The 9,735-nt window shown below is 39.6% G+C and overlaps 1 protein-coding gene across 15 annotated transcripts in view; it reads right to left on the bottom strand.

Annotated features, from left to right (window-relative positions):
• Positions 1 to 9,735, bottom strand: part of ptprsa (protein tyrosine phosphatase receptor type Sa) — a 223,126-nt gene that overhangs the window by 159,748 nt on the left and 53,643 nt on the right. The window contains exon 1 of one of the 15 annotated variants that reach the window (XM_005730286.1): positions 5,286 to 5,714. The exons of the other annotated variants lie outside the window; for them this stretch is intronic. The gene's annotated coding sequence lies outside the window, so the exon portion shown is untranslated. Of the gene's footprint in view, positions 1 to 5,285; positions 5,715 to 9,735 lie in introns of those variants that run through there. 15 annotated transcript variants of the gene reach the window in all.

The following is a 9,735-nucleotide window of genomic DNA, read 5'->3' as shown; positions in this document are numbered from 1 at the left end:
GTATCAGATAAAACCTAAACGATACCCATCCCTATGCACGAGTGACACATAGAGAAAAAGAAGAGTTTTGAATCTTATCTTAATCCCTGGTATTTTACACCTGGACAGTTTGGAGTTGTGTCAAAAGCCAGAAAACTAAATAGGAAAATGGGGAATGATTTCTGAGGGAAAGAAACAAATTAAGTGAAGAAGACAGAGGCATGAAGAAAACCAAGGATGAGAAAACACCAGAGGAGCCCAAGAGACAGCCAAGATGCAAAGGGGACTTAAAGTCAGCCAGAAACAGATCAATGCTGCTGAGTTCACACACGTTATCACAGCCTTGTCTTATCTGGCCCCATGCCTCTCAACCCGTGTCATCTCTGTTCAAATCCATTGATGGCTTTCTTTGAAGTGGTAACCTTTAGACTTCAGTTGGTGGGTAAACTGTGACTTTTGGGGGTTCCCCGCCAGTTCAGAACAAAATTCTAAAGGGAATTGAGCTACAAACTTTAGACCTAAGGCATCCAAACAATGGTGTCTGAGCGAATAGTCAAACATTCTCTGCAAGTCACAAGTCTCGCGTGTCTCCACCTGTGGACAAGTCGAAAACAGGAGGATCCAGTGAATTGAAGAGATCTTCTAGAAAACTGCCAACCTGCAGTTTGCACTTATCTTTTTATCTTGTTTTTTTTTTTCTCTCTCTCTCTCTCTCAGGAAAGCAGAAGGTGTTTCTTGGTAACTGGGCCTGCACAAACAGAGGTCTGATCTGACTTGTTTCAAAACTCAAAAACAGGTACATGGTATGTAATGCAGTGCACCACACATTGCAGAAAAAGCGATGCGGACAAAGATATGCTGTGGGGTTTTTGCAAACATTCATCATGCAACAAAACAACAAAGAGTGCCAAAAACATAAAGAGCTGTTTGCCTTTACACAGCCACCATGTATTATCTTGCCCTACAGTCTGCTTTGTCTTACAGTTGTATACGAACATAGACTTATAGGCATATATCGCTGTTTCAGGCTAAGAGGGTTCAGTAATAACTTTTTATTATTGGTGAAACCATACAACTAATAGGCTACAGTTCAATGTCCAAATGTGACCCCTTTACTTTGAAATACAGAAGCCCAACACTTTACCTGCAAAACAAGTACTTTAATGCATTAAAATTTCCTTAAACTGTACATCTCCTTAATATATGACCCATCAAAAACTTGGCAAAAAAACCCAATGACACCTCTTTTTTTTCTAAAAACAAATTGAATTTTAGTTTTGCGACAAGTTATGTAATCTTCCCACTGCTTGCACGGTGATGCTCACATTATGAAGCGGTTAGATGCTACTTTTATCAAGTGCGTTTCCAGCCTGGTTAAGTAGGAAGAAATGTGAAGGACAAAGGATGGATAATACACAAATCAAAGAGGAGAGGAGGGGACACTTTAGAAGACACACTGCCTCCTGTTTTCACAGTCGAGCTAATTGCACCTCGTGTCGCTAGAAGAGCACTGATTTAGCACTCGGAGCAAATTAAAATGAATAAACACAATTAGCTGTGAGTGCAACAGCGCCTCTGCATAACGTGCCGCATTTCTCTCTTTCTCTCTACCGCAACAGTCACTTTAGAGCAGCTGTTATTAACTGTGTTGTTGCGTCAAGTGCAATGTGAATAATTTCAAAGCACTCGATGCCACCAAAACTCTGCTAATTTGGATTTGAATAAAATAAACAGGGCACAGGCTAGTAAGAAAGTGGTCCTAAAAGCCTAAAAAAAATAGACAAATTAAGTGTGTGATATCGTTGTGTCCTCTTGAGTAAAATAAATGCGTTGATTGATGCTTTGGTTTTGTCATAACTGCTAAATATTTTACAACCTTGCAAATGAAGTAAAGTAAATAAAGTCCAACCAACCAACTTTAATTCAAGGTGATTAAATGTGAGGAATTAGAGCCATTTTTTGCACACTGTCTGTGTTTTAATAGGTTCTTGAACATGTGTGGACAGTTTCCTTGTTTCATCATGACAAATGGTGTGGGATAGTTCTAACTGTGTTTAGAAGCTGTTCAATGAAACTAAATACGGTGGTAATGCACAAAGTCCAAAGAGGTGTTGACAAAAGTAAGTCTATCAAAGTGAGAGCCTAACAAAGCTCTCCCTCTCTGATAAGTCTGCTTTATTTTACAGCCTAAAACAGAGACAAATGAATAACAAGCAAAGTATTTTTTTCAGGTTCTGCTGTTTGATTTTTATTTAAAAAATAAAAATAAAGCCTTAGCAAGACCATAAGATGAAAGAAGCCTCTTACGGAGGTAGGCATATCAAAAGGTATATCATAAGGTCAAAGTTCTTAGAGAACCTAAAATAAACTTATCTGAAAGTTAAGAAGAGAAGGGAAGGAAGGATTCATAATCTAAACATGTCCAACATCATTTGTCAAACATGGTGGAGGGAGTATTAAGGCATGAGCTTGTGTGGCTGCCAGTGGAACTGGGTCACAGTTTTTATTACCTCTACCATAGGGGTTATGTTTTTGTACCAGCTTGACTATTTGTCTGTGAGAAGGATTATGCAAATGCTGCTAGGCCGATTTTCATTAAACTGACTAGAGAGGTGGCACATGGGCAAAGAAACAGCTTAATGCATTTTGGTGTATATCCTGGAAATTTAGTCACATCAGCACCAGCTTGAGAGGTTGTGTAGCAGACAGCTGCATAACAGACGATCTTTAGGGGGCGTCCCAGTAGCTAACAAATGTTACCATGCCTCCTTAGTCAACCAATGGACGACTTACATTGGTTTCTCAGTAGAAATACTTCATTAATGAGCCCCACTTATGGTAGTGTGCGAGTAACATCGGTTGCTTCAGAATGTAAGCGTGTTGCAGGGTTGTAATGAGCATAATTGTGGGCTGATGTATAATGCTACTCAATGTGTCTGCGCAATATTTTTAAATAAATGATGATGTTTAATTTGAGTACTGGCCTTGGCTGAGGTTAGTGATCTCTGGCCTCCACCTGATGTACCTGCTTTTCATATACTTTCATATACCCCGATGCATCGGGGGTGACAAACTTCAAGCACTCATTGACTGCACCCCAGGATCAAAAATAAACATTGTATTTGCAAGTAACAGATAGACTCTTTTTTTTAAAAGAAGAAAAAAAAAACCTTGAAAAGATGTTGATGGTTGTGAGTTTCAATTTCAGCACCACATTTGGAAAGTCAAACAATAAAAGTGTCTTAAGGCATCAAGAGTGTTGCTTGTGCTATGGAAATTGATTACCACAGTGTTTAAGCTGGTCGTGTGTCAAAAATGTAAAAAATATTAAAGAAAGACGATTAAAAAGTTCAATTACCTCAAGTAAAATACACGGCTGAATAACTCATCACATGCAACGCCTGTAGCTATCTTGGATCTCTCTCTCTTCTCCACTTTGATGCTTTCAAAAATGGAGAGAATACACCCTACTGTTGAGGTAGGGGAAATAAAGAAAAACAGCTCAGAAAGTAATAAATTGCAAAGGAAATGAATTTCAAAACCCTGAGGAGGACACTTCTGCAAGACCTCCATACTTGGGGGAGGGAAAAAAAAAGCATCATATCCGGGGCACAATTCAATTAGCTTTTCTTCCAAGTGTAGGGAAAGGAGCTCCGGGGAGAAATCAAAAGTTTGGTCCAATAAAAGAAGTTTTTCAAGGATATAATGTTCTCGTGGCCCCTTCCTTCTCCCGCTATGCGTTCTTAGGAGAGTGCCACTCAAGCAGGCACTGACTTGTGATTTCTATATACAAAAAATAAATAAATCGGCTAAATTAAATAAAACAGCACATTGCAGATGCTGCTGTGACAGACACACTGGTCACGCTTAGTGGGATATGCCTGCCAGCTTAATCCTTGGCATTTTCATTGCCTGTTGTCTTTCTTGCCCAGTTATTTGACAGTGATCAGGGGTGATAAATTGTTCAATTAAAGCCACATTAAGAATCCAGAACACACTTGACATGCAGCGTCTTGGTTTACGTGTTGTCCAATTACTCTAAAGGACAAGACTCCTTCTTGCTACTGACAATAGACATGTGACTCTCATCATAAGACAAATGGGTTTATTTATTTGAGTTAGCAGGCTGATTGAATGCTGGAATGCAGGACTGATGAGTTTGATTTACAAAAAAGGGGGGTTTTATCATGTGTTTTCTTTCTTTCTTTCTTTTTTTTTTTGCTTGACTAAACAGAGCTTATTAATTATGCATCAGATTGGAAAATTGTCTTAAGTGAAGCGAGAAGTGAAATGGGATAAAACATTCTGTAAGTAGCAATAACAGGTCCACATGACTGAATTTGTTCCCTCAGAGCAAAGGCGCATCTCACCTCTGAACTTTGAAAACTTCCCACATAGTTCACTGCCTCAATAACCACTAACATCAAGAATCAAAACCTCTCTATTTGAGCTCATATTTTCCACACAATCCATTTAAAAAAGCAGCAGAGGTACTAATGTTTTTTTGCTTTTCATTTGCTGTTAGAGTGGGAGCACTGGGGGTGAGGAGGGTGACATTGTTCTCTGGTGAAGGTCGTTGCCTTGGAAAGGGTTTAGCCTCAAATGTTATAAAAATTAAGATGACCTGGGAATCATCTTGAACAAATAATATTAATGGTGATGATTAGGAGGATGATAAGAGGAACAAGAACAACATCAAAGGTCTTGCCTGGAAATGTATCCAAACCATGATTCCACTATCCATACGTTTTCACACTGCCATAGTGTTGGAGGGGTATTAAAAGGCACCTGGTACTTTTTAATGTAAATCCTACAGTAACCATTTAACACACTCTAACCTTTCAATAGGAAAGTTACTTAAACATTTAAGTACTATCAAAATACTTATATATTCCGTTACTTTGACTATACTGCCAAGCATTACACTTACTGATTAACGGTTACCCTCTACAGGCGAGCGAGTAACAGAAGCATTTTTAATCTTCAGATGCTACAGAAGCAGAGCCCCATCGTTAGAAAGCTCACTAAAAAACAAAGATGTTAAAGTTTTGTTTTTCAGTTTGAACGTTAAAACAAAATTATTCACGGAAGATTTATTTATAAAAGCATGTTGAAAGAGAAAAAACGGACTAAAATTAGCATCTCTTCTTGGTTACTCCAGCGAGCTGAGATACAAAATCACAGCAAAGCTGAAAATATATAAACGTACAGATATAGACGGAGCCCACTCTTAGGTCTCGCACCTTTCACCTGAACTGATTTCAAGCATTAAGAAGAATTAAGAAGGAGAAAAAAGTTGCACTCACTTCAGCGGCGTGAGAAAAGTACTTTTGAGACTATCCCCCCCACCCCTGGGGACAGGTTTTAAATCCGTATGCTTGGGGTAAGCGGTCAGTTCCCTCAGAGCAAATAAAAACAGTTACGTTGAATCTCCTGCGGCAGAAAAAAAACACTATATTCCACTTTCTCCAGCGGCAGTCACTTGTTAGCGAAGAGAGCATGTATGAAATACTCCTTTTATTCTCCGTACATTTGTATTCCTTCCCCCCAAGATCAGACGCTCCAAACCAGAATCTCCTCAGTGAAAGAAAAATAAAATGCCCTATAATAATCCGTGCGCGACACCGCCGCGCGCGGATCTCCAAACGTGTATCTCTTTATTGGTGTGTGTCTCGTTATCTCCGAGTTGCAGGTTTGGATTCTTTTCTTCCTAAAGCCACTCCGTACGGGCTGGGGGTGGGGAGACAGGAGTCAAACAGCCCCCCACATTCTCCCTCCCCTATGAAGCGGAGGGGGAAAAAAACGTAGGGAGTCCTGTGCTGCGTTCAAGCCGCCTCATAAACTTCGTCTCTTGACTTCTCCTACATCGTAAATCGCACCATGTGGTGCGTTCATGCACGTTAGTAGGAAATCATAACACAAAGTGGCCTGTAACGAAAAGAGTTACTGCTGCTGATCTTTGGGTTTACAAATCTGGGCTGCAGTGGCAGGACTAAGAAGAGGCAAACACATGCATTTACATGGAACGCTTTTAACAACATGAAGAGCACATGTTATTGTAAAACCGTTCTTAGTCTAACTGTAGATCAAATTAACCTTTTCTCCATATGTGTGGATGTTCAGTGTAGATCAGCCCACATAACCTGCAAAAACGATCAGCGTAGTTATTTTAAACCGTATTAGAGTGACCAGTGAAAAAGTCGAAATAAGTGTTGCCATTGTGATAAAGTGTGACACACACACCGTAGAAACAAGGTGTCACCCAATCACATTGGCTTTTAGTTGAAAAGGCAATCCTGATTGGCTTGTAGGATTTGAATTTGAACAGTGCCAGCTGGTGTCCACTATATCCAGCAGGGAGCCTAGACACACACTGGAGGCACATCAATCAGCTGACCCCATACTCACCTACCTTTGCAAACTGAAAATTGTTGCTCCGTCCTTGCTTTATCCCAGCAAAGTGCAGCTAATTATGGCAAAGCACCTTCCTGTAGATTTAAGTACTAAAGGAAAGGCTGGAAATTTGAAGAACATGAGACTGAATTTAAAAGTGGTTTTTTTGGGAAGTGTTACAATATGTGAAGCACGCTGCATCAAATAAGAGTCCTCTTCTTCCCAAAAAAAAAGAGAGGAATAATATTTTTTTCCTGGGTGAACTTTTCAAGGTATTCAGGCAGTAATAAATGGGAACAAGCCCTTTTGAGAAGACACATCTTTGCTGTGTACTGGCAGAAAGCCACCCTGAGCCACAAGCAATCCTCCACTGCCCCCTTTCTGTTCTTTGTTTAAAACCCAGTGTGACATGTAGCACACCATAAAGAGGTGTAAAAGTCTGTGTGTGTGTTTGTGTAAGGATGGGGTCTAATCAATTTACTGTTGAGTATAAAACATGTGTTTATGTTACGAAGATTTCTCCCTCAGCCTCTTATTCACACCAGAGCCCTTTATTTAATCAAGGCGGTAAATCTTAACAGCGACCCAGAGCTCTCACCACCATTCCCCTGGTGGCGTGAGCCTTAACATGGTAAATTTCACTCGGGTAGGGAAATGCGCTCAGTGGCCGAGGCTAGTGCTTTGGAAGGATAAAAAGAGCACTTACTGCCTGACATGTGCAATCCATAACAGAATAATGAGACTCCTCCACTCCCGGAGTCCTCTTCCCCAGCTATCCCACTCCCGCTTTTTCTGTTTTCCTTGTGAGTGTTCATAAATGCCATGTAAATTCAAAGAGCGGAAGATGTGGCAAGTGCTCGGGGGAGAGCGTTTAATCGTTTGCGTCTTGTTTCCGAATCAAATAGCAGCATGTACTGTTTGAAGATCCTCGAAACAAGCGGTGAACCTTGTTGAAACTGCTGCCCTCCTTCTGTCAGCTGCTGTGCATCCAAGTGAAGGAAGGTGATCCTCATCACAATTGCTGCTTAGCAATGTTGTCAAACAGATAATGCTTGCATGCAAAAAAAAAAAAAAAAAAAGGCAGAAGAATGGTTATTCCTGAATTTATATTCATAATAAAGATTGTGTGTCTTTATTGTGAACTGGTTGGTACATTAACCTCCTAAGATCCGAACTCTTCCACAGCATGCATTTTTAATTTCTCTTTGATATTTGGGCATATTGGGGCCCGATGAATGTAAAAACAAAGAATTACCAGATTTTTTGCCAGGTCCTAGGAGGGTAATAAGGTTAAGGTTTGGCTAAGATGGCATTTGTTGTGCAGAAACATGAACTTTCACTTCTTAGATGTGAAGCTGGATTGGAGCTTGAAGGTAGACCCTTCTTAACCAAAAAAGCACAATGAGGCTAAATGGTTCCTGGAGTGTTTTTGAACATCCTAAACAATTTCCCCTCATCTAAGGATGACAGTCTTCTTCTAGACGTTCTGAATTACGCATACCTGCAGTATGTACACTATGACTATGCTTAAAAGCTGCCAAACCAAACCAACTAATTTAAATGTGCTCTACCAACACTGCCAAGAGGAGTGGTCAAATATGCAAGGATGCCAAGAGTTTGTTGGTGTGATACCAATAGGGCCTAATCAAGGTGTGCCTTGCTAAGAGGCATTTAACCAAGTACTGGGGGGGGAATCCTAATTAATTTTAAACATGTGCATCCAATTTGTGTTTTTAAGGTCATTAAATCATGTACAATCTTTTAATTATTGGAAAAAGAAGTCCAAAGAAATCATTAAAAGTCTGAAGTTCCTATGGCATTTATATCCATGATGAGTGTATGCAACTTTCTGACCACAGCTGTATTTATATGCCTATATTGTCTCCCTGTCTTATTCATGTGTTTACCTAAAGTTTTGCCAGGGGGCCAGGTAGGGCATTAACAGGGAAAGAGAGGCACAAAGAAATACTTCTCTTTCTTATTCTCATTTAAAATGTCTAGCTTTTAATAAATAATTATCTGAATCTTACAACCAAAGTTTTTATATGATGTAAAATGTATAGAAACCACACATATACCAACAAGACAGTGTACATCACTGTCACAGCAGTGTTTGTTATCATTGTTGTGAGGAGACCATAAATAGCATTTGCATTTTCTGTTGTACAGTTCATTTGCTGTTTTGTTTCAAAATAGCTGATAACTATTCGCTGACAGCTGCTGACAGCTGCTGACAGCTGCTGACAGCTGCTAACATCTGCGAACAAATATAATTCTGTAAAGTTGTTTTATATAGTGTGTAACTGTTCATATAGAGCATTATTAAATTTATTGCTAATGCAATCATATGGCACATTGACTTCTGAGGAAATTTTAGACGGCGTTCATCATCAAAAAGGTTGCCGACCCTTGGAGTAGGCACTATGTGCCCAGAATAAACAGAGTCAACTAAAGAACAGGGCTTTTCAGCCTTGGGTTTTGACGTTAGAATCTCATTGCAGGTTGGTTAGTCCATTTCCGAAGTTTAACTAGTCAGACGTACCAAAAATGGGTACAATAAACATTAAAAGTGATGATTTTCATTTTTAAAAGTGATGAATCTATTTAAGTATTTGAAATATTTAATTTGTTTGTATTATGGCTTATCTGGCATATTATTTTTAATATATTTAAAATACCATGGACAGAGGATCATGGAGCAGGAACCAACATAGCTCCAATTACAGTCGACCTATTGAACATTCAAGTGTGAATGGAATATATCAGAGTACATAAAAACTTCGTCACTTATACTAGGTGTAATCAAAATCTTCTTTGAATGCCGCCCTTGATCTTCTCTTTTGTATCAAAATGGCAGCACTTCAATCTGAACATAATTTCGAGGGAGAAGTACGAGTCTTGGGAATCAATCTGGCAATTAAGGTATGTTGGGTGATTCTGTGGCCAAACCTCAGGTTCTTTGTGCCAAATATTCTTCTCAAAATGCCAAAGGACATTACAATGTAGCTTTAAACTGGGGGAGGCACATTTGTGTTTGTACTCAAGAACTGCAGTACGATTTTCATCCTTGGACACTGTGGACTAAAGTGCACTAAAAACTGCACATTGGTCTCTGGATCGCAGCTGTTCACCCAGCTCCCATTAACAGTAATGCTAAATAAAGTTGATTCTCTTTTTAGTTCCATGTTGAAATTGAAAGTGTGTATATACACATTTAATCAGAAGGTCCAGGGAGTAAAAACACAGAAGCTATAATGGGACACTTTGAGACAGGGCTGGACTGGGACAAAAAATCGGCCCGGGCATTTTGACTAGAGACCGGCCCACCAGGATAAAGATTGAAAATGTGACGTCATTCAGGGG

This window comes from Pundamilia nyererei, unplaced genomic scaffold, assembly GCF_000239375.1.
Source record: "Pundamilia nyererei isolate P.nyererei 1_Seehausen unplaced genomic scaffold, PunNye1.0 scaffold00036, whole genome shotgun sequence".
In the NCBI taxonomy this organism is placed as follows: Eukaryota; Metazoa; Chordata; class Actinopteri; order Cichliformes; family Cichlidae; genus Pundamilia; species Pundamilia nyererei.
The sequence above is the reverse complement of the archived record's forward strand: the minus strand, read 5'-3'. Positions and strand labels throughout refer to the sequence as shown.